Below are 26,536 nucleotides of genomic sequence, written 5' to 3'. Positions count from 1 at the left end.
AAGTCTTTAACCTCTTCCACAGAGGGCAGCTCCTCTACTGTCCAGGCCATCCTATTATCCTTGCTGAACTGGGCTTCCTGAGCCCCAGCCTTGGCCATAAAGACTGAAACAAAGAAGGCATTCAGTAGGTCAGACTTGTCTGCATCCTCTGTCACCAGGAAACCCTCTGTGTTCATCAGCAGGCCCACATTCCCCTCAATCTTCCTTTTGCTACTGATGTACCCAAAAATACCTTATTGTTTTCCTTTACTTTTCTGGCCAGATTTAATTCTTAAAGGGCTTTATCCATAATGGTTGCACCTCTACATGCTCTGGCAATGTTCCTGTACTCTTCCCAAGAAATCAGGCCCTGTTTCCACCTCTCATAGATGACTACTTTCTCCCTGAGTTTTCCCAGCTGATCTTTGCTCATCCACGGAGGCCTCTTGCCTCCTTTTCCTGCTTTTCTACATGCGGGGAAACACTGATCCTGGGCTTAGTGGAAGTGGCACTTGAATCATAGAATCATAGAATGGTGGGGTTGGAAGAGACCTTTAGAGATCATCCAGTCCACCCCGCTGCAAAAGCAGATCCACCTAGATCAGATCAACCAGCTCTCAAAACTCAAATATATATATAGAAAAACCTGCAGCAAAATATCCAAACAGAGGAAACATGCCAACATATATATAAAAGTAGGATGATGTTTTGAGCTTACCATTTTTTAAAATGAAACTGTTTTGCTATGAGAGTACAGGTAGGGGTTTAATATTTTTGATACATGAATGAACATGCCATTTGAGAGAATGAAATAAAAACGATTTCATTTTATGCATCGCACAATCTTTTTATTCTATCTAAAGTACATTATGATGAAAAGTAAAGTTGAAGTTTGTAGGAAAATCTGGATCCCTGTCCCTGCCAAGTAAGTTTCTGGATCTGCTAGGGTCAAACCCCTAGCAGATGCAGAAAGCTAGAGACCAGTTATGTTGTAGGCCGTTGCTGTCCTATGCCACTTTTCCATAACACTAGATAAGTAGCTACAGAGCTGTAGCAAACATACAGTCCTGACTTCATCCCCAGAGGATTTTCTTTGCAGCTTCCCTAAGGAGCTGTCTCTCTCCTGCCCTGCCTAGTGTCTTCTCCCCTCCTCTTTTTCCTTTTCTCCCGAGCCCTGATGAAGCACAATGCTTTTGTGCAAAACGCGTTCCCATTGTTTCCCCTCTAGCACACTGGGTGCAACAGAATTCATTTCCCTGATTTGGTTTGGGAAGAGCATCAAGTGAGAGACTTGAAGAGCTCCATATGTTTAGCCTATCAATGGGAAGATCGAATACTGTTTTATTGTAAGTACTTTATGTACTTTAATCGAGCAGAAGCCAAACATGAATCAATATCTGGAAGTTAAATCTAGAAAAAAGAAATAAGGCACAATGTTTTAAGGTAATTATTACTTATTTACACAAATTCCCATATGAAGAGGTAAATCTTTTATCTCTGTCCCAGATGCGTTTCTGGAAGACATACTTCAGGCAAATACAAGATGTTCAACTCAGGTTAAGGGTAGCTGGGTGAAATTTTCTGGAAGTCAGACTGCTAGTTTATTTGGCCTTGAAGTATAGATATCTACTAATCACTTGATTTTGAAATGTGTTTAACTTGAATACAAAGGATTCAAAGCAGAAAAATAGACTAAAAAAGTTATTCTATAGTTTATACCATTCAAAGCTGGTAAGCCACAAGAAAAGATTATAATATTCTCTTCACCATGGAAACACAAGTACACTGAAGAAATCAAAATGTTGGTTGTTGTATGATAGGAGACAAAATGGAACATGAGGGCTGTGAAATGAGTTGTTAAAAAAGGGGGGGAAAAAAAGAAAAGGAGAAAGAAAGAGTCGGGGAAATCTGGGTGACTTTGTTATAGACAGAATGTATAAAGATCCAAGACCTTAGTTTGTCAAATGCGTCATGTGATTGCAATGGGAGGAGGGCAGCAAAAGACACATTTCCTGGGACAGAAATTCCCAAAACCACCCTCAGAAAGCTAGGAACTCAACAGCAAGTTGAAGAGGAAGGTTGTAAGGTAGCATGGCAAGATGGAAGATGATGAAAAATTAAAATCAAGCTATCGAAACAGTTGGGTTAGTAGATATTAGATTAAAATAGTATACCATTTCACAAATTTGAACTGCTTTTGAAAACATTCACTTCTCCTGTGACAGTGGGAAGCCAACAATGGGAGGTTGTTGGTGACCAATTTTCAATTCTGCAATGTCTTCTGTTGCTAAGATAGATGTAATCTTCCTGATTCACTCAACCTGGTTATCAGTGAATATTCTATTAGAAATAAATGCATAAACTGACTGTTTCACTGTGGATACAGAAATCAATGTCACAAACCTGAACAACTACATACAGAGGAGGACAGATATAAATCCAGAGCTACTGTTAAGTTTCTTTGAGACCAGGGTCCCACCTCCTGCTCCAACCTCCAAGAGCCATTAACCAGATGTTTTGACTGAGAAAGGCCTGTGTCATACAGTGCAAACATCTACATATGAGAAAAATTTTTAGGTTCCATTACTACTGAAGGGGAGACGTGCACTGTGGCATATCTCAGTTTATTTACATGTCTGAAAAAGGTCAGACAAGTTGTGTCGAAGAAGAGTCTCTGTGGTTCTACTAGCTCTAGGGTCTATATAAAGACATATAAAGTCATGCAGGATGATTCCTGCATTTATCCTCTGTTCTTCAGTTCCTTGGACAGATATCAGTTTTTCTATATCTCACCAAAATATCATTAGGGTAAAAACTAAAAACAGTGAGAGTGTTACTGACCTGTGACCTGGTGAAGCAGAGTGCTGCTGACACCATGAGAGGAAGGACTCTAGACCTAGTAGTTCTCAGAAAGAGATAGATCACTAACCATTCATTACTTTGGATGCCTGGAGTATTTTAGCCTATAAATTGTGAAGTTGTACAGTCTCATTTCTCTCTAACTCCAGACCTCCAAAGGAAGCTGACAGGAGCTTGTCTCCAATAGTACTCAGTTCCCAGGAGATTTTTGCTCTCCCTTGTTGAATACTTTTCCTCTTTGCACAGATTATCCTCATCTTCTTGGATACTGTTTCTTCTCTCCCTGGAGTAAATGAGGAATAAGTTGGAGTATGTAAGGGACAAGGCCCCTTTCACTCACAGCAGCTCCTGGGAGGTGTTCCCAGAGTCACAAGGCACTGAAGCCTGTTACGGAGGGATAATGGGTAATGGGAGTTAGGAAAATACCTTCTGCTTCACCTTTTTGTTTCCTCTGAAGAAAAGCAGGGTTTTTTTTGGTTTTTGGAGGTTTTTTGTCCCAAAGTAACTACAGCAGTTAGCCAATGCTGGGTACCTTGGGGATTGTTTCTGTTGGGAAAAGCATCTGGTGCTGGACCTGGGTGCTTTATGAAAGGCTGATTATTGAATAAAGAGAATGTCAGGAGCCCTATTTCCCTGAACTCAGCATGAATGGACAATAGGACGCAGTTTCTATTTCAATACTCTTTTCAGCCAACGCAGTCTATAACACAAGTTCTTTTTTTCCCTTGGCTTCTCTTTCTCTCTCCACAGCTTAATTTTAACAGCAGATGACAAGTAATTTTTTGGTGTGTCCTCGTTTTCCATCTCTCTATTTCTTCTGCTGCAGAGAGGACACGCACACTCAGCTGGTATTAATTCAGTCCCTGTGACTTTTTGTTCTTTGTATTCTCGTTCAGGCTACCATTTAGATGGGTTTCTCCCATCAGGAACAAAGAGAGCATTAATTTGTTCACTGTTTCACTGACTAGAAAGTATTATGCTCACCAGATTCAAAGTAAAGATGTGACTGCTTGTGGATTAAAGACAAGATATGCTGAGGGACATTAACCAAGATAAAAACACCTCAGCTGTAACTTCCTTAACCTCTCCACTTGATTTACTGGACCGTGCAATGACAAACCACTAAGGACAATTTTGTTTCCTAATGAGTTCCAAGCATAAAACTTAAAGCTCTCTCGTACCACTTTATATTTACTTGAGATGCAACTCTAAGGGCGCAAAGTTTAAAACGAGAAATAGCTCTCCCAAACATAAATGGACATTTATATGAAAATGCTGATGTACTTAATGCAGTTCTTTCTCCATGCCAAAAATCCTCCTTTCTTTTATCATTTAATTCCTTGTCCTTCTATGATGTGGCTTATACTTGATTTCAAGCTGAACCACATCCTAGCTCACTGTTCTGGAAGGCTGTGATTAATATACTGGCAGACAATGCTTAGACCCTAAGCAACTCATAAGATAATGGGAGAAACAGTACACATATAAGCAAAAGCTTCAATTCAGTTCTTATCTAAGCAGAAATCACTGTTTTATTACTTATTTTCCAGGCTGACTTAAAAGTAGGTTGCTTCCTGTCAATCTGAGCCTGCACATTTCGAAGAGCTTCCGAAATCAGACCTGTGATGGAGTAGCATATAAAATTGAACCATCCAAATACACTTTTTAAAAATCAGGTCAGAGAAATCCTGTCTATGAAAAGGGTCAAGCAGTAGAAAGGAGAGTAGAGAACAGAAGGGAAAAAAAAGGAAAGCCTGGATGTCTTTCCTGTTCTCATTTAGCCTGAATAAGAAATTACAGAGGGGAGGAGGGAGGAAAGAGGAAGACAGAAGTAGAACAAAACTATTTCAGGCTCCTTTATGATTGACAATCTTTATTATTTACATATAAAACTAGACTGGACAAAGCACTAAAAATACACTGTATATCATTGGGAACAATCCTATACCAGCAGGAAATGTGGCAGTTGACATAAGTGGCCTTTTTCTATCATTAGCCTCTGTGATTCCATATCCATTTCATCCACAGCATGTATGCTTCTTACAACTCTGTCTGTAATAATAGTACCAGAAATACAATCCACTGCAGTGCTTGTTCTCTACACTACTGAGGAACTGGTGCTTTTAAATGCTTGTCATACTGGTATGGACATTGATGACAGACACCCTGATGCTTCTCTCTATTCCACCAGTTTTATACCAGCATAATTCAGGTAAAAAAAAAAAATACGGACAAGAACAGATGACACATTGTGCTACAAAACTCCTGGAGAAGATGAGCAGTTAGCTGCCATTGATATACACACAATTTACTTACCAGCCATTAAACAACTGCCTTGACTTTTCCACTTTCTCCCAGTTCACCATGTCTCGGTTTTACCTAGAGTGTCTTGTCAGTCTTGCAGTAGAAACTATTTTCAGAGGGCAAATTGCCCCTACCTGATAGTAATAGATGATCTTTGTTACCAAAAGTATAAATCCTCTGAAGAGTTTCAGCTAACATCAGATTAGTTCCTAAAGCTCTCTCTGGGAAGGTAGAAGGCCATATAGGACACCTAGTGTATGTTTTGAATCCTGCTCTGCACTTGAATATCATACAGCCTCTTTCCCTTTTGAGGTCATCACTTAGCAGAAAACTCCAGCTTGTTCAAGTATGTGAGTTCTCTAACTGAAGCCAAAGTACTCAGGAACTTTGTTCAGTTGTATTTTTTTTGTTTCAGACTCTTCCCACTGAGGTTATCTGAAGATCACCGTGATATGGTTTTCTGGTTTTTCCATATTATTAAAGAACCGACCTGGCATGTCATGCAGGTCTATGCCAGGCAAGTGTTATCTAGGTTGACATTCCTCTCCAGCATTCAGCTTCTCATTGCAAGTTTGTGGATTTGTTGTTTGGTGTGGCCAGTCCTCAGGGAAAGGGGAACCTTTGGGCTTGACTGGCCCACATTTCTTATTGCAGATGCTCTTACAGCACATTGTGAAGTCCAAAGGTCAATCCAAGACAAATGATGATCTTAGAAATATTTGTAATTCCAACCCAGCGTCATTTCAGCTCAAGGAAGATATATGTTTTATTGCTCAAAACCCCTTCCCTCAACTGGAAAAAGGTGACAGTTATGTTAGAGTTAGAGTAGGTTGCCCCTACGTTAATCATGAGCTTACTTTGGTTGCTTCTGACCCAGTTGTATCAATTTAATGGGAGAATAAAGAGTACTTCTCATGAAAGTGTACACTTCCCACTCAAACTGTCTAGTCTGTAATGTTTAATATTCAACTTGATGGATGATTATTGCAGCACTACATGGATGGACGGTTATATCATATGCCTGCCACTTCCTTCACTTGCCTTTCAAATTCTGCGTACCCATCATGCCACAGCTTAACAGTGGGTGCAGTGAGCAAGGTAGCTGTTGCAAAAGTCCTGAAATGTCATGTTTTACAAGCTAAAATACAAAATGATAACTTCAGAAAGTATGTTCATACTTTGGATAAGTGAATGAGGGAGGAAGAAAGTGCCTGGGTAAGGAACAAGTGAACTACTGAAGTCAACAGTCCAGAAATGAAAAAGACGGATATCAGGTCTGGAATAAGCTGAACTGGACTATACTCCATCATCAACAGCAGCCAGAGTTTTCTGAATGCTACCAAGTCCTGGATTTTTATATGAAATTTTAGACCTCCACAAAAAAAAAAAAATCTGTTCAAATTCATCTTCACAAGCACTTCTATAATTTAGCAACTTACCGGTTGCATAATAAAATGAAACTGGGCATGTTGCCTTAGGCTGGGCACTTTTGTTTATTTACACTTTGTATGGGTGCTGAGGGATCACTGGGCAATGACTGATGAGAAATTCACACCATTATTGCAGGTTCCTAGATTATTAGGTGTTCTTGGACAACTGAGATGTCACATGGAAGCTGAGAGAGCCAGAGGGCTTTTTAAAACCTGCTTTCCTAGGCTAATGAGGTTCTTGTGTTCCTACTGTATGTGTATTTTTAATTATGTGCAAAGAGGAGTACCTGGCAACACTTTTCAAAACAATCCACCAATTTGAAGGAAAAAAAATCTAACAAACAGGAAGAGGAGAAGAGATGTCAAAGATACAAATTTCAGTCAAATTTATTACAACAGGCAGAGAAAGAGCTAATTAAAATCAGCATGAGAGAAAAGAAAGGTCAAGAAGAAGAGTGAAAGCGAGACCATGGAAGTTTAGCCATGGGGGAAACTTTAGTTACCGTTCATATCTTTGTAAAACTGAAGTTGATCAAACTCAAACCAAAAACCACAGTAAACCAGGCTTCCCTTATTCCAGTGCTTTGGGAGTTACTTTGGGTTTTGGATTCATTATGCAATGACATTTTCATGTGTAGTGTTCCCTACACATACTACTCAGCTACATATAAGGAACTTTAAACAATGGGAGGTTGGAATATTTAATGGATAAATTTAGAAGTGTGGGAGGGATTCTCCTATACCAATTCGATTTCACCATCTCCCTTTCCCTGACATCTTAGAGAAAACTCCATTAGAAAGCAAGAGACCATGACAAAGTAAACCACAATTTTTTCCTTACTGAGGGCTTCAGACATACAAATGGGTTCTTGCCAGGTGGCAAGTGAGATTGTATCATTTCCAAACAAATGACTCAGTTAAAAAAAAAAAAAAAAAGAAGAAGCAGACACCTTGAGTGTCCTCTCACATTCAAAGCAGCAGAGATTGTTTTGCAGATGTGAGCGTTGCTCTTGGATTGCAACTGTTTATGCCAAATTTCAATTTCAAATGCTTTTGCCTGTGTGTGAGTACGTGTGAATTTATTAATCCTTGAAAGCAGGGATTCGTAATAGCAGAGTTATTGACATTTTCTTGGCTCTAACATTGCAGATGTGGTACTAAGGACAAGAAACATTTCTACTGTTTGATGAAAGGGGTTCCCAGGAAACACTAGCAGTAATCATTCTTCAAGCAGAAGACGTTTTCTGTCATCTGGTTCAGACAAGTATAAATAAAGGACTCTATCTGATTTTTATACACTACTTCTACACTGTAAGAGACGGAATGATATATCACACAGTTTGCAACAAAATCCATATACACAATGATGAGATTGTAAGCAAAGTATGGACCACAAATGTTTGTGTTTTAAGTAGAGTTGCGATGCAGAAGTTCATAACTGCACTTGTTGGCCTTGGTTATTGCAGAAACTCTATCTCTTGTGCTGTAGCTAAAGTGTTTCAGAGACAAATGTCGATGCACAGGCAAAGGATGAAACCAGTGTTTGTTTGCTAGCATAAAAGAAGTTATTAAAAGCCACCAAAGTGAAAAGCTACTCTTTCTTTTTTTTTCTCAGCTATGTCAAACTAAGCTGTTTGAAAACAGAAATAAAGACAAGACAGTGTAGTGCCTATCCCCAAGCCTGGAAGATCTCGTAATGAATCACCAGCACTCCCTCTGAGAGCAGAGGAGTTGAAAAGCCCTGACAAGGTACAGTCCTCCCTGAGCTCACAGACAAGTTCTGCTCTCCTGTTCCTCTGCAACAGTAACGAGTTGGGAATCTGCCAGGAAAGCCTCAGAAGAGGTAACTAGTGAAACTTTCATTGTTGGGGAAACAAAAATCTTGGAAATGTCTTTACTTTGCAACACAGCTGATTCAGTGGGCCCTGAGCTAGCATTGGTGCCAGTGAGACAGCCCAGAACTCTCCTCAGTGGGGATAACAGCTCAGCCCCACTTAGGCAAGGCAACAAACTAAAGATATTAATTTTTCACCGTCAGGACTGCAATGATGCAGCTATGCTGTTTTCCATCCAGAGACAGCAGGACTGCCAGCACCTCTGCAGGGAGCTCCAAGCAGTGAGTGCTTCTGGTGTGCTCATGAACACAGTGCAGCAACAGCACTTTACATACCCCAGGAGCATGGCTCAACAACATACTCTGATATGGGGAACAAATATCCTTCCCTTCCCTTCTCTTCCCTTTGGCCATTTCATAACTACTTAGGAGAAAAATTATAAACATAAGCTAATGGGGAAACAGGTAAAGAAGGTACCAGTCCAACACTCTGCACTTGAGTATTTCTTATTCTGTTTTCTTCTTATTTGAGCTCTTTTCCTATTCTGTGACTTGAATGAGCCCAGGCTGATTCCCTTGTTATCATCTCTGAGTTCCCAGGAAAGCGTTTTCCTCCCCACTCCTTCTTTCTTGCTGTGGGATTACAGCCATTCAGCCACATGGAATCCATCACCTGCCCAGTTGCAACACGGGACAGTGCAGTACGAGATAGAGTGAAAAATAAAGAGAGTTAGAACTGCCAATGCTTGCATTACCAAATATTTAATGAGTATAAATCTTTAAAACAATAACCCAACACTGAAAGAATATGAACATCTTTGAAAAGCAGATTTGGCCCTCTGGCCATTCCCCTCTGACAATCTGCAGATTTGCAGCAATTTTTCTACTAATAAAGACCTTCACTGCATCACAGCAGTATCTGTTTGCAAGCAAATAATCACTCCAGGAAGAGCAAGTTCTCAGGCTCTCTAATAACTATATCGGCATGGATGTGTCATTGCTGTTCTCACAAGGCATCATAGAGCCTTGCTCAAAGTCATGTGAGAGTGAGTGAGAAATCAGCTGAATCTAATGAGAAGAAATGGGATAATTAATACAAACTCTGAGAGGAGCTGTTTGTAAAGTGATATACAGCATTCTCTGTTCAGCGGCCCATTATTCAAGCAGGCCCTAGTAAGTCTTCTCCATCTCCACAGAGCACAATGCAAATAGAAAAGCAGCTTCCTTCTCCCCATCCTGTCACTGTAGACCATAAAGTAAGCTGATCATACTTTTCCATTTTTTTCAAAGAACTTTTCCACAAAGGATGCCTGGATGGAGGCATCAAAACTGTTATTAAAATGTGCTAGCTGAGGAAGTTGAGGCAAGCTTGCCAGAGCTGCTTGGAGAGGGCAGCCCAACTGTTTTCTGGCTTCTCCTGAGTCTGCTCAAAGCATGAAGAGACAAGCAGATAATAACAGATTTCTGATGAGACAGGGAAAGTATTGGTGAGGCAAGTTCTGAAAAGAATTTCAAGCTCATGTGGGGAGGTTTTCTTGGAGAGTTGCTTTCTCTTTGAGAGATAACCAGATAAACCCAGCATTGGCAGGAGATGTGGAATCTCACCCACCCCATGACACTGCATTGGATGCAAAGGGAAATTTTAGTCAGCAGAGGAGAGGGAGGAAAAAGAAGCATCAAACTGGCAGTTGCCAAAGGATCCGACACGACATGACATTCTGCTGCTGCCAGAAGCCAACCACTGTTGCTTCTGCCCTGTCATCCATCTTAGAGCATGGTAAATACTCTTCTTTTCCCTACTGCCAAGGAATTGCTTGGTAATGGACTGCCGACAGATGGGTGAGAACATTTGTTTTTATTTTACTTCTTTTCTTCTCTTTATTTATTAAAAAAAAAAGAAACAACCCTTGAGAAGAAACAAATGCCTTCCATTCATCTGTTCCTCTGAGTCTAGGGAAATATGGGCAACCCCATTGATTTAAATATCCCAACAATCTAAATAACCCAACAAGTAAAACCTACTGTGTCCCATTATGTGAAATGCAATGCTGTGGCATGAGGCTTTCTTCCAATTTGTGTGAGAAATGCAGTTATGTAATAGTCTTAGGCACATCAAAGCCATGCTCCATGGCTGCTGCTGACCAACAACAAACCAGAGATCACCACAGTTGCAGGGAAAGAGCATATAATAAATGTGTCCCAGGTTTTCATGTAAAATCTAGGTAGGAAATCAACGCCAATACATGATCAAAGACATCATTTAGCCCAAGAGTCGCACAGTGAATGCCCTTCCATCTTTATTTCTCCCTTTTTTAGTGTCCACAGTCACAATGACTTTTGTTCCTGGGACTTCCACAAGTCTGCCAGACATGTCCCAGGCAGAAATGCATGTGTCCATGTAGAGTCCTGCATGTTCAGAGGCCTTCACCCATCTTCAATGTGTTGGACTCACTATGCTTGGGCAAAACATATGCCTAGAATTCAGATTTCCTAGCTGTGTCTCGTTTCTCTGCCTAGGAACACTGTCCAGACAGGATCTGAAAAATACATGTCCTTTTGACCTGAATTTCTAGATATTCATCAGTTCAGAAGGAGTGATATTTCCAGTCAGAAAACGAAACAAGATCAAAAAATCCCAGACACGACAGCTGTGTCTCTTCCAACGCAAATGACTGGATGAATGTTCTGTTGGAGGCCACTTTCATCCTTACACCTCAGTTTTTATAATTTCTATTACAATCTGGAGTCCATTGTACCAATTCACCCTTGTTTCAGCAAATCTCAGGTCAACCCTGTTTCTAGGTTCCTATTAGCAAGCCCTGACAGACAGCCAAGGAAATTAGAATGTGTTGCCCAACTGCTGTGTCTTGGAGAACCAAAAGTAGCCCCAAATCCCAGACAGTGGTTAGTGTGAAAATATGAAGCTTGTCATATAAATAAGGTTTGTCTTGGTGGAAAGAGAGAAATAGAGACAAACCTTAAATCGATTGCTGATGATGTCTCAGAAATGGACAGGAGAGGAGATTGAGGAGTTGTAGGTTCCTGAAGCATTCACTGGAAGAGCAAACCGCAATGCTGAGCTCAAGCACCACAAAGAAGGCACACTATTTCCAAATAATCTGCAATTTAGCCAACCTGCCCTAGGAGTAGCAGGTATGTTAGTGGTAGAACAGATGTTTCCTCAGTACCTGTAGCTATCATTCCACTCGAGCTGAAAGATAGGCGTGCCAATAAGGCAATAAAACTCCCTTCTAGAATAAAAGTTCAAAAGAAAACCAGAATACCTGAATGTGGGTTTTTTTCCCATTTTCTTCTTCCTTTTTCTCTCAGCCACATTATATCTGTTAGAAGGATTGGGTTTTTCCGTTCTTGTTTCATGAATGCAAAAACATGTGCAAAATATGCAAATTAAGGATACAATAGACAGGCAAATGGCAGCTGCCAAAGCCAGAAGAAGAAAAGTTTCGAAAGCTAGGTTTCTAGGTTTTACGGATCCTTACAGTTGCATTTTGTTTGTTTGCTTCTTACTGTCTGGTATATAGTCGCTTCTGGTAAGAATCCCCAAAACTGATGTTTCTGTGATTTGAAGCACTCTGTATGTTATTTATGTCAGAATCGATAGAACAGTTTATATAAAAAAGATGTGTTGCAGCATTCAATTCAAACAGAGCAATTTGTATGCAAGTGGAACTGATCAATCCAATAAAACTGATTGCCAAGTCTCCTGAGTCTTATAGAAATGCTTTCAATAAAGACATTTTTAATAAAAAAAGAAATTAAATACATAGCAGCATAGGACTGAAATGGAAAGCAAACCTTTTCCAAACAACGGTGGAAAAGAATTTATACTTTTATTAGAGTCTGGTTTTATTCAATTATTGATGCAATATGGATATTCTAGTAGGGAGTATTATTTATTTTTAAATCCTGGATTGTTCACTCAGATCTCATTTGTCCATACAGTTATTCCAGGGGAAGTGCCTAACCCCAAGATAACTTCTCTTCCCAGACTTAAGGAAATAAGGTGCATTTTTAAGCTTCTGCTGAGATATTTCCACAGTAAGATACAGAAATATCTGCTCAGAGAAGGGCACTGAGAGAAAAGTGTTGTCTTTCACTCATCACTTTTTTAACTCATCAAAGCTCAGAGTTAGTCTCAAGCTGTACTCAGTCAAGTACAGATGCGACTGCAAGAAATTTTGGTTTTTATGTGTCAGAAGGCATCTGAAATACTGGTCTAAGAAGACAATGGTTTTGGGGAAAAAAGCACACCTAATTTTCTGGGGTAGAGACTACAGTGGATCTGTATGCTGTTAAGAGAGTCATCCCTCACTGGAAAACAAAGCGCATGATTAGCTGGTGTTATCAGAGTCAGTGTTAGTAACAGAGAAATGGCACTTCCAGGGAAGGAAGGAGAGGGTGTCTTTTTATATTTGGGTAATGTAAGTCTTCCTCCCTTGTAACTCTGGCAGAGATAACTTTATAATACACTCACTCATTCAGGTTTCTTTAATCATGGTTGGTTTTGTTCTGGCTTCGAAGGTTGGGTTTCAACGTGACCTGGCATCTGCTGACACAGTAAGTGTGATCTGCAACATGTCATTGCATTTGTGTGAAGTGAATGGGCACTTGCCTTACTGTACCTGTGTAACTGCTCTAAGGCAGCAGCACTGCTATTTGGTGTGCATGTGATACCCGTTAACTTCACAGCAACGTGAACTCGTGTTGTGATGACCTGCTCAGACATCACCTCTGGGTAGATGGGGAACATTGCCCAGAAGGTTACTATGTCATAAGATGAAATAATCACTTTTCTGCTAAGATTTTTCCTTACACTGCAGATAGATTCCAATAGGTATCTCCTGGTTTGACAGTTAGAAGAAAATCTAACTTGTTTATACCTGCTTATAAAAAAAATACCTCAGTCAGGTTTCTCACAGATGTTGAGTTTGTAAGCAGTTTCCAGGCTATGATCTGGCACCTCAATGTCTATATAATTCGGTTTTGAAATTATATTTTCAGTAAATGGGCTCAACTTTTGCTGTCTTACTGGAAGTTTATAAGACTCTACATGAACCCAGATGAAATATCCTCCTGCTCAGTCACCAAAGACATGTGCCCACTCAAACTCTGTTGCCTGTTGGTGAGAAAGGCAGAGTAGATGGATTACAGAGCTGGTGGTTGTGGAAGCCATTTCTCCCACCCACTGCAATTTGTTCAGCCTCTGTGGAGTCGTGACTATTAGCTGTGTAATAATTACATCAGTAGTAATAAAATCATAGAACTGAGGCCTCCCGACCACAATCAAAAGCCCAAATGATAGGGACAAAAGAAGAAGTGTTGCCAATAGTCACCATCAGGCAGACTTAGGCTTGCATATTTGTGAAGTACATAAAATGAATGACCTTTGGTGTGATACACACTTTGTCGTTAATACACAAAATACAATCATCCAGCCTACTGCTTTTCCTACATTACCAAACTGGTTTTGTATTCCAGAAAATAAGTATTCCTGTGAAGTCATTCATCCCAGGCTGCTCTATTTTCCTAGATTATATCCCTTTCAGCTTGGGACCAAAACTCTAGATAGCAGCATGAGAAAACCTATCATTAGAGATGTATTTAATTAACCTGTAATGTTTAGACTCACAGGTATAAAAGTAGTCATTCCTGACGTCAAGGTTGCCAGTGACATATGGCAGCATAACATAGGTTTGTGTGAAACGGAAATAAGTTATGTCTAAGATGAGTAACCAAGCGCACAGTGAGAAATAGGTGAGGTAGTTGGGAAGATGAAATCAGTCAGTTATCTTCTGACATTGCAGCATCATTTTTGTGAGCTATTTCTTTCTTTATTGAGGAGAGGCAGAACAAATTCAGAAGCCTGTCAGTGATCATCACCAAAGAGGAATATGCCTTTATTAAAAGTATTTATTTCCTCCTCTAAAGTTTAGTGATGTGCTTCATCAGATTCAGGTCCCCTAGGGGGTCAAGGATCCCAATTCAGCCTCATAAAACCAGTCTGGAGAATCACCCTCTGATTTTACCTTCCGAAAGACAGAGTCTTTCCACAAGTCCTCCAACCTTAGCTCACATGTGCAGTAACTCATGTCAAAGTATTGAACATACTTACTTGATTTCTTATTCTGACCATCTCAAATTTGTGCTGATTTATGTTAATTCATTAATGTTATTCACATATCTTTCCATGGAATTTGTTCATAAGAAAGGTATGCCTTTAAAAAACTCAAACCTCTGTTTTGTGACATTTTAAAGCAAAGAGAAAACCCTAAAAGTTTTGTTTCAACAAAGTTAATTTTTTCATTTTGACCTGTAGATACATTGCAGATTACTGTTCTCATGCTGGCAATACATTTAAACATCAGAACAAAATGCTGCAACTCTACTGGAACTGATACCTGGTATTCTGACATAACCTTAAAAGGTATAGTGCCAATGATTTTAAATGGTAACGTTTTACTGTGCTTTGGAACAAGAAGAATCATTGGCACGGTACTGATGTTCCCTAAGGCAATCATGCACATTAACCACAAACGGAGATAAAAATTTCTCAAGAGCAATCTCTATATGTTTTCCTGACCACAGAACATGTGGAGGTAAAACATAATGCATTAGCCCTCTTAATAAAGAGTTTCAAATTATTGAAAGTACCGAAATAGAAATTTCAGATTCAAAATCATGGATTCTTAGGAACTGCAGATGGAGAGCTGGGACCCAGCAGCTACTTTGTGTTTCACAAACGGAGCTGACATTACAACGCAGTCATTTGATGTGACAGCGATCATATGCATTCCCTAAAGCAGCTCTTTGGGCATACAGTCCTTGAGCAGTCATAAAAATAAGATGTCTCTTGAGACATTTCAAGATAAGGCTGGAGAGAGAAGAGCCATGTGTTTTACAACACTCTTAAATAAATCCAGAGTAACCCTCTCCTCCCACGATGCACCAAGACCAGAAAGTGTCCGATTCTCTTCATGACAGTGGACAGAAGTGCTGTACTAGGGGAGCAAAATGCAAAAAAATTATTTGGAACTTTGCCACTTTTTCAGAATGATTATGTTTTTATGAAAATGCACTCTTAAGAGCATGTTTGTCACATAAATGTATTTTGGTGTTGAGTTTTTTTAACATGCCGCCACCATGATACCTCCACCCCTACACCACCAGCTTCTGTGCCCCCTAGGAGGAGGGCTGCTTTGAGGGCTGCCCTGTGACATCCACTCTCTGTCAGAAGGATCACAGACACTTTATAGAAGATTTACACAGCCTTGTCAGTTTGTTCCTTTAGGGCATCTGGTGTTTAGTCACACAATCATATGAAGGAGGCCTATTAGGCTTCATTTCTGCCAAGTTTGCTGCAATTAGTAGAGATGCTCCTGGTTTTTAACATCTGTGCAGAGAACATCCTGGTATGGCAATTTCTGTCCTTCCTTTTCTTCCCCACCTCCTCTCTAAGATCTCCTCCTTCTCCCCTCTGCCCTCCCCCAGCACTGAGAGCCATGGCCATGGCATCCATGTGCCCCCCATCGTGGCCCTCCCGGCACAGCTCCTTTCAGGAGCAGGATGTGGCAGGCAGGGCTGAAGCTTTTGATCTGAGATCAGACGTGGGGAAAGAGGCTTCACTTTAGTTCCTCTGCCAGCTGGGGTAGTTAATCTCTACCCATACCCACAGCAATAAAATTTGGCATTTATATAACACCAGTGGTTCACCTTGAAAGCACTTTGCCAGCATGAGTGAAGTGCAGCCCGGCCTCAGGTCAAGGGATACCTCCATCCTCTGATGAGGGAGAGGAGCTCTTCTCTGCCAGGGCACTGTGAGAAAGGCCCCTTGCCCCTTTTTGGATGATGGTTCACTCCCCCTCCCCTTGAGGGTTGGAGTGGGTTTGTGCTGAGGATAACACAGTAGTGGGAGTCAGTACCCACCTGCCTGGGTCCTCGCCACAAGCAAAGCCTTCTCTAGCCAAACAGGGCTAAAAAAACTTGAAGTGTCCCCAATGCAAATCTTTACCATTTTTCCCCCTTCTTGTTTTGTGTATGAAAGAAAAACCTTGAAGTGTTTTTTCTTCTGCTTTGAAAAAAAAAAGCATCCAAATATTAAGTCTCAGCTTCCTTACTTCCACTGTAGGGTTCCTTGGAGAGCAGGGAAATGTGGGGAGCTGCAGCATCATAAGAATCAAGCAGCAGAACCTTGAGCAACAGGAATATATATTTCACATAAAATGCTGCTTGTCTTAATGTCTCTTCAGCACAAATGCCTACAAGAACACTCAAGGGACAAACTCTCTTTGTGGAAATTTAGATATTGTTGCCTCTTTCTCTGCAGGCAAGAGAGGATTCCTTTCCAAAATAAGAAGGAAAAATACGCAACATTATAGATATTTCTAAAAGAGAAAAACATCCTTTTCAATGAGGTGTTTAAAATATTCACATTGTTTGAAATGTGGTATTTATGACAAATCAATGAATGCGTAGAAAATTATCCATCTATCTGTAAAACTATGTCTGTATGTTATATATATAGATGTGTGTGTATAGACAGAGGCAGTTATGCAGCCATACAGAAAGAAATATGTTTCACAAACGTTGGGAGGCCATGCGACACATTGCAGGACTGAACTAGAAACCCCCAAACCTGGGATTAGAGCTGCCAAGGTTTGGTATCATCTTGAGGAAAGCACTTCATTTCTCTATGTCTTTCTTTCTCCTCCCTCTGTCTGCTTAAGCTCTATCTCTATGGACTTTCAATTAGCATGCATTTGTACAGAGCTTTTCACCATGGGAATCTCTAGGTGTTGCTACCGTCATCCTCAGTGGTTCAATCCGGATCTCTTTTTGAGAACTATCTGTTAATCCGGGAATGCAAATGAGAGAAATACATTCCCTGTAGATCTAACAGCTTCCAGATTGAAGTCTAACAGTTTCAGTTCCCTCTAGTTTACAAAAGACTGAGCTTTGAAATGTCACATTTCAGATAGATTTAAGCAAAAAACGTAGGCCTAGGTAAGATTTAGAAATGAGCAGCAAGTATCTGTAGCTTTATGGATCACAGGCCTTCCCATTCGGCACGTCCAAAATGAAATAAGTAAAACCTTTCTTAACGAGATCAAAAAGAAGACGTTCCCATGTCAAAACAGAACTGTAAAGATGAGTGGGTTTTGCAGCAAAAAGAAATGCAGACCTGTCCAGCAGGCTGATCTAATTGAAGCTGGTTTAAAGCATTAAGCTTTTCATCATGACAGAAGTCTTTTTGCTTCTGTATCTCAGGAAGATGATTCAGTAGGATTCAACACCAACTATTAGCTAGTTAGTATACTACATTTTCACTATAGAGAAAGGGGATAGGAGTGTAACTGTGTAGCAAGCTCTTGTTAAGGGAGCAACAGGAACCCACCAGGGTCTCTCATCCTCCCCTCTGGGAAGGCAAATGAGCTCTAGTCTAGCATTTTACTGGAAGCAATAACATTCACCAGCCTTGACTGGATGTGAATGAGACAGTGCTGTCCCAATTCTTCCATAGCCACTCTCACAAGAGTGAGCATCAGAGAAGTTGTCCTCTATCAACTGAGCCAACCTGTTAGCTAAACAGGGCCAAGGGAGCTGTACAGGGAGGAAGGAAGAGATTGCTATGCTTATATGAAAATGTAATCCACAGTAACAATGTGCACATCAAAACAATATGCAAGTATACCTTATAGGTGAGGATACAGCAGATGAGGTAGGGAATGAGAAGGTCAAGGTATGAATTCTTTCTGAATGCAAGGAAAGAAAAGATACTGGAGCATTTGTGTAACTATACTGTCTGGCTCTCTTCAGTTTCTTAAGGGTTTATATATTTGAATTCTAGCGGTCTGGCTATAGATTTTTGTACTGTAACTATAAATTGCTTCAGGTATTTAATTTTATGCTGTCAGAAGCATTGAAAGTAGAGTGAAGTGTGCTTGTTTGTGTGTGTGTTCTGATAGGTGAATCAAATGTGTATTATGATTCAGCCATGATGCTTGTTAGAGCACCCTAGGGTACAAAAATGTACTGTCTACAGATACGCAATTCAGACCTAACAGGAGACAATTCATTCTGTGTATTGATTGCTCTTCTAAAAATTTTCTGTGAGGAATACGTCTTCTCTGTAAAACAAAGTAAAAACCAAACTACCTAACAACATGTAACTTCAAAATAGTGATATCGCATCCCTGTGTGGAGGACAGCATAGATCATGTTTTCCAAGCTGCATGTAGGGAAGCAAATTGTTGTTTCTACTGGACAACTCTGCTCAAAATGTCATATGCTTTCTCTTTTTGGCTTGGTTGAGATGTCTTCATTTTTCCTGGAACATCTCCTAAAGGATTTTTATTTATTTTTATTTATAATATCACCAAATGACAAAAGCAAATAAGGAGACAGCACTTGTCCATATCTATGCATACATGTATATGTATATATATATGTGTATGTGTATGTGTATGTGTATGTGTATGTGTATGTGTATGTGTATGTGTATGTCCTAAACTCAATGCCTTGATGTGATATGGTTTTGCAGGTTAAGACAACATACATCAAAGGGAATACTGCCTAATTCACTACTACAAAATATATTCATTCTCCCAGGCCATATATGGTCCTTTATAGAGAGTGTACACACCCTGTAACTTACCCTGTCATGTGGTAGCTCCTACTTTATAGTAGAACAAAAAAAATCACCCAGAACTCCACTCAGATCTCAGGCTAATTCAGAACCATCTACATCCACTCCTTAGGTTAAGTTCCTTCCTCTTTTCAGAGTTTGAACTGTGTCCCCCATTCACCACACTCCTGAAATTTCAGCCTTTGCTGCCCTGATCACATCTATTGCCTTCCAAAGCTTGGCTGCTGCCCCCTCGTCCAGGCACTGCCAAGAGCAGCTGATCAGATGGCAGCCCTCACCATAACAGCATGTAGTGCATGAAACGGATTTAAACACACATGGAGGTGTCCATATTCCCATGGAGGCTGAGGAGCCCTGTGCCAGGGCATGTGGTAGCAGGGGTGACAGGTCCAATTCACCCTGGTAATCTGAGCAGCTTCTCTTGCAGCTCAGGAGGGTGCCAAGGCCCAGGCCAGGATCTCCTCTCCTTCACCAAAGTCAGAGGGAGCTTCTTGGCAGCTGAGGAAAGAAGGCAGGAGCCAAATACCAGCATGAGAGGGAGAGAGTAGACCAGTGCTTTGGAAAGTGGTGACAGGCTTTGGCGAAGAATTTGAACTTTCTTGCAGAAACAGAAACTCCCTCTTTTGCTGTTGGAGTGCTCCTTCTAGGCTCATTCTCTTGCCTGTGGGCAAACACGCACATATTCATCCTCTCCCCTGCTGAAGCTCTTCTCAAAGGCAGCTGTGAGGGTGAGGCCTTTGCAGCAGCTTCGAGCACACCAGCATATTGTGGCTGACCTTTAGTGCACAGAAGGTTGGGCAGTAGGGGTTGGTCACTTGCCCACTAAAGCAAGGTAAGGCATTTTCACTGTCATCATCCAAATCAAATATTGGTCTCTGTTCAGATGATCTCTCTGATACACCCTCTCTTGATTATCTGCACAGCAGAGTTTGAACTAAATGAAAACAAGACAGCATGAGAGAGAGAGAGAAGAAAGTCCTTCTCTTACTTTTAATCTGCCATTTCAGTAACACTTGCTTCTCCACCGTCAGCAGCACCATGCTTGGCATAGACACAGATCCGCTAGTCTACTGAGAGCTGCATAACTGCCTCTTTGCACTCCAGCCTGGGATAGGGAGAAGAAACTCCTACAGCCCTCTGATAAGGAAGGGACTGGCTGGTGCCAGAAGCGAGCACCAATCTTGAGACCTGGGTGATCTGATCTAATAAAGAAAGTTAAGCAGCATGTGGAGGAGAGAACTTACCTATGAAGAGTAGTGTATAACAAAATTACAAACTTTCTTTCAGATTATCTTTTCTATCCTGTGACAGTGTTTTATAACAAGCACATCTCAGCTAGAAGGCCTCCAGGAGATGTGGTAAGCGCATCTGTCATAAATGTTCTGTCTGAAGGGCAGAAAAGACCAATTTGCCATCAGAAAGAATTCTGCTAGGAAACAAAAAAAGTGAAAAAAAGTGGTGAAATACTTGGGAATAACTCAGTTTGGGGAGGGGGAGGGTTAATAGAGCAAGATTTCTCCTCCAGTTTTGTATTTGAAAGCAAAAGTTCACAAGCGATTTTTGATCTATTGGGCCATCCACTCTTAATGCTGTTACCAGCCCATCTCAGCTTGTAGGAGCTAATCAGAAAAATGGCCAGGGACATCCCGGCTGTGGTAGCTGATTGTCCAAACTGAAGCTAATGAAAGAACTGGGAATACCCTGAATAGGTCTCGATGCATGGAATATAGAACATCTCCCAACATCAAATCTTTTAACAGTGGTCTAACCCAGGGAAGCTTGCCTTCAAATATCTCCACAGTAAGAATTTTTTCTAAAATCCCCTTTGTAACTCTTAAATTCTTTCCCATTCTTTAGTTTGGGTGAATGGATAGTTAGGGAAGAGGTTCAGGGCACAGAACAGTACTTGCCAACAGCATTACAAGCACAGTTAGAGAACCAGTCTTCCACAGATGAAAAACAGGTTTTGAGATGAGTCTTTCAGCATTAGTGTCTTTGTACCACACAAGGAAAAAAAAAATACAATGGTAAAGTCCTTGCTCAGTGACAAGACAGCTTTTGTTTTCAGTGTTTTCAGCTTTGTCCCCAGGTTCCCACTGCAACTCTTCCACTGACCCTCTAACATGACCATTTCATTGCTTTGTGACTCTACCCCACTCTCCATGCTTTATCTTTTGACTGCAAGCTCCCTCAGGTAGCAAGGTGCTGAATGTGTGTACCTATTAATACCCTGATGTGCTGGCGAGATGTTAGAGACACCCCATATGACTGGTTTGGTGAACATGGGTTAGTCTAATTTCTGTTCTCAGTGAATACAGTTGAAACCCCTGGCATTTCAGGCTTTTATAAGTCTAAAAATGGCTAAAGTTGAGTATCTACAACTCTTAGCAACTCTTTGCCTGCAAGAAAGAGAACTGAGGGAACTGTAAGTTACTCAGTCTCACCTCCATCTTTGGGAAGGCAATGGAGTAGCTACTTCTGGACACCATTTCCAAGCACATGAAGTAAAGTCATCAGGAGCAGTCAGCATGGCTTCACCAACAGGAAGGCATGATTGAACAACTTGAGAAACTTCTTTGATGAAATTATTGATTTGGTGTGTGAGGGGAGAGCAGTGGACATTGTCTACCTAGACTTCAGTAAGGCATTTGACACTGTCTCACACAAGATCCTTGTAGACATGCTGATAAAGTATGTGTTGAATGAGCAGACAGTGAGATGGATTGAAATCTAGCTGAACAAGCCAGCCTGGAAGGTGGTGATTGGTGACATGAGGTCTAGTTGGAGGCCAGTGACTAGTGGTGTACCCCAGAGGTCAATACTGGGTACAGTTCCCTTCAGCATCTTCATTAATGATCTAGATGACTGGACAGGGTGTACCTTCAGCAAGTTTGATGATGACACAAAACTGGAAGGAGGGGCTGATAGACCAGAGAATTGTGCTGTCATCTAGGTGGGATCTTGATAGGCCAGAGAAATGAGCTGACAGGAAACTCATCAAGTTCAACAAGGAGAAGTTCAAAGTCCTTTCTCTGGGAGGCAGCAATCTCATGTGCCAGTACAGGCTGGAGACTAATCAGATGGAAAGAAAATTGTCAGAAAAGGCCATGGGGTCTTAGTGGACACTACATTGATTACAAGTCAGCAGTGTGCCCTTGCAGCAGACTACCAAAGGTATCCTGGGCTGCGTTAGACAGTAATTCTAGCAGATGAAGAGAGATGAACCTTCCTCTCAGCACTGAGCACATTGGACAGAATTCAGCAAAGGGCCTCACAAAGATGTCCAAGGAACTGGAACATTTCTTCTGAGAAGGAAGGCTGAGAGAGATGGGACTGTTCAGCCTAGAGCTGAGTAGGCACAGAGGAGATCTCATCAACATATATAAATACCCAAAGTTAGGATGCAAAGAGGACAAACACTTCTCAGTGGTGTCCAGTGATAGAATGAGAGTAAGTGGGCACAAACTGAAACGTGGAAGGCTGTATCTGAACACCAGGAAACACTTTTTCACTATGAGATTGACCGAGCACTGGCACAGGCTGCCCAGGAAGGTTGTGGAATTTCCATCCTTGGAAATATTCAGAAGCCTTCTGGACATGGTCCTAGGAAACTGGCTCTACGTGGCCATGCTTGAGCTGAGGGCTCCAGTGGTCCCTTCCAACCTTAACCATTCTGTGATTCTGTGGTCTGAGCTGCTGGCCAGTTGCTTCTCAAGACCATCTCAGGATTTCAAAGGCTTCAGTATTTGATGTGTTTAAACACTGTATATAGTTCCTTCCACTGGCTTCCAGCTGGGGCCGCCAATGTGACACATTGCAGTAGATGGTTTGTTTGATAAAAAAATGTTGTCGTGACATGTTTTGAGCTGCTCCAATCTCCCTTTTGTTGTTTGATATCATAGGTAAACTGATCTATTAACTAGCTGATCTGAAAGTGACAGTTCTTCCTGGAGAGGTGGAGAGAAGGAGTTTTAAGGCTCAGCTATATTCATCCATAACATCCTATGAAACATCCAACTCTGACCAATAGATCTGCTCTTCTTGAATGTCAAGGCACATCTCAGGCTTCTTGGGCTTAGTCTCTTCCAGCCCTGAACAAGATAGAGCAGGGTAATACATTATTGTTCTCCCTAAAGGCTACTGACTCATGAGGCCAAAAAAGATGTGCCTGGTATTGAAATGGGGATATCTGGTATTATCTTGTCCTCTCTTACAGGAAAATTCACAATTATTAACACTGAGTTAATTAGTATCAGCCCCAGGAACACTCTAAATGAATATCTCAATGAGGTGAATGGGTCATTTCACGTATCATGGAGCTATAGTCCTAGTCTGTCTGCAGACTCCTATCTGCCTTGGTTACATTCGTTTCTCTTTTTTGAAGTTTTCCTTTCCAATCACAGCACCTGGGATCCAGTCTGTCTTGTTAAATGAAAAGAGAGTTTCTGGAGATTATGATAGTAGCTCTGGAGAAAGGCATAGCTACAGCAAATTGGCACATACAGGCTAATTCAAAAGTTGGTTCCAGTAATTTTGTAGCTGTTAACACAGCACCTTGATTTAGCCCAGGAGGTACCAGTACGGATGCTTGTTCTTAGGAAAAAAGTAACAAAAGAGCGATTTGCCAGCTTATATTTTCTTCATCCTAAATCACCTGTTTTAATTCATTAGAGCACCTGCAGGCAGCTTTGTGCATTCAAGCCTTTCTCCAGAAGATCAGAAGAAATTGATATAGGACTTAAAAATACTGAAAATTTAACTTTGCAATCATTATTTTGACTGACGTATTCCATACGTCTGCTCTGCTGAAGAATATTCTTTGTAAGTTTCTGCACCTTGCATAGAGAAGAGATTAAAATCTATTTGGATGGAAGAGATTACAAAGATGCATATAGAAGGAATTTGTCCCAAGGGTCTGAATATCCTCCATTGGGAGACCACTGTTTCTCACCCACTCCCTAGCTCCTTCTCACCACTTCAGGCCAAAGGCTCCAACCCTCTTCACCAGCAAGCAGAGTTGGTCGTCTGAGTCCCCTCTAATCCTCCTTAATCATAACAATTTAAACCATTAGGCTTAAACCAGTGCTTGAACCATTGGGTTTTACAACTTCAGCTTGTTTTGCTTGAAGCAGATGAGTGAAACGGCTCTCCTGGCAGACAGGATAGTTAAAAGAAACTGGAGGAGATCCATGATGAGTCAGTTCTGGGTGCAAACAGAGCTGTTTGCTCACCCTGTATCATGTTTGTCTGTCACCGTGCAAAGAAGGCACCAGCTTCAAGATGCATCTAAGCAGTGATGAACAAGATTGAAGAAGTGGTTCATCATAACCCCAGCATTGACTGATGGACCTAGGCTCACATATGAGGCTCAGTTCTGGAGTACTACGGGACTTATGCTAAGCAAACTAAAAACACAATCCAAATACAAGTAGCCATTGATATCTGGGGAATCCTTTCCAAGAGTTGTCTTCCAGGCCTACCTACTTCTGCTATCACCAATAAATGGTGATAATAATTTAATTTATTAATAGTAATAAAAACCAAAGCAAAACACATGTCACAGTGAAAACAGTAGACTGGTTGGATATAGGAAATTATGTTGAAGGAGCACTGCGAATTTTGTAAGACCATTCTCTTCTGTTACAGAATCACAAGTCTACTGAAGCAGAAAGAACTTTCAGAGATCTCTTAGTCCAAACCCTGTTGAAAGCAGGATCAACTGTTCAGGGCTATTCCAGAGAGGTTTTTAATATCTCCAAGGATGGAAACTCCATTATTTACCTGGATAAGCTGTTCCCATGTTCAATCACCCTTTCAGTAAGAAAATTATTCTATGTTTACCTGAAATTTCCTGTGTTTCATTTTTTGCCCATTGCTTCTCATCCTGTCACCGAGCACCACTGAGAAGAGGCTGGCTCTGTCTCCTTTGCACTATCCCATCAGATATTTTTCAATAATTATAACAATTATAAGATCTCTCAAGTCTCTCTGCTCCTCGTAGTAGAGATGATCAAAATCCTTTAATTATTTTCATGCCCCTTTGCTGGACTTGTTCCAGTATATCCATGTCTTTCTTTTACTGGAGAGCTCAATACTGGACTCTAGACGTGTCACCAGTCCTGAGTAGAGAGAAATTATCACCTCGATTGACCTGCTGGTGATGTTCTGTCTAGTGCAGCCCAAGAGGTTATTGGTCTTCTCATCACAAGGTCACTTTTCTGGCACATGCGCAAGTTGGTGTTCAACAAGACTTCCAGGTCTTTTTCTGCCAAGCTACCTTCCATCTGCTCAGTCACAAGCACAGGACTCCATTATTTTGAACTTCATAATGTTCTGGTCAGTTAATTTCTCCAGCCTGTCGAAGTCCGTCTGAATGGCACCACAATAATTTTGAGTGTCAATCACTCTTTCCAGTTTTGTAACATCTACAAGCTTGCAGAAGATGCACTCAATCCCAGCATCCAGGTCACTAATGAAGATATTAAACAGTACTGGTGCTAGTATCAGCTCCTGGGTACATCAGCAGCAACTGGCATCCATCTGGAATTTGTGATGCTGATCACAACTCTTTCATCTGAGCAGTTCTGCTAATTTTCAGACTACACTCACCATTTACCTCACCCAAATTTCATCATTCTGTCAGTGAAGATATCACAGCAGACAGCATGTCTTATTAAAGACAAAGTAAGAAATATTCACAGCTCTCATCTCATCCAGCAAGCCAGGTATCTCATCATAAGTGGTTATCAGGTTGGTTATATATGAGTTCTTCATAAATTCACACCAGTTACTTCTAGTCACCTTATCCTTTACATGTCTGGAAATGTTTTCCAAGGTTATTTTCTCCCTCATTTCCCCAGGGATGGAGGTGAGGTGAACTGACTTGTTGTTCCCTAGATTCTCCTTCTTGTCCCTTTTGAAGATAGGAGTAACATTTTCTTTCTACCAAACATCAATCTATAACCATAACTTTTCAAGGATAACTGAGAGGGGCTTCACAAGGACATGAGCCAGCTCCCTCAGCACTCATCAAAGGACCCCATCAAGTCTCATGAATGTATATACGTGTAACCTGCCTAAATATTTCTTAGCTTGATCCTCCTCCATCAAGAGTGAATCTCATTGCTCCAGGTTTTTTCAGTGATCTCAGAGAGCTGGGATTGCTGAAAGTAGGTCTTACTTGCAAGGGCCGCTAAGGCAGCAGCATTGAGTACCTAGCCTTTTCCTCAGTTCACCTTTGCCTCCCTCCTCTCCACTTCCTCTCTAGACAGGTCTGAAAGAGCAAAAAATCAAAATGAGTTGAGAAAGCTGACAGGACACATTCATGAAAAGCAAATTACCAGAAACTAGAAATTATGGGAATACTTCTCCCTTCACAACCATCCCAGGAAGGAAGTGGGCCTCAAATTGTCAAAGACTCTTCTTGGGACACAGCATTACACACCACCATATACACACACTTTCTAA

This window comes from Colius striatus, chromosome 1 (assembly GCF_028858725.1).
Source record: "Colius striatus isolate bColStr4 chromosome 1, bColStr4.1.hap1, whole genome shotgun sequence".
Classification (NCBI taxonomy): Eukaryota; Metazoa; Chordata; class Aves; order Coliiformes; family Coliidae; genus Colius; species Colius striatus.
Note: the sequence above shows the minus strand (reverse complement) of the source record.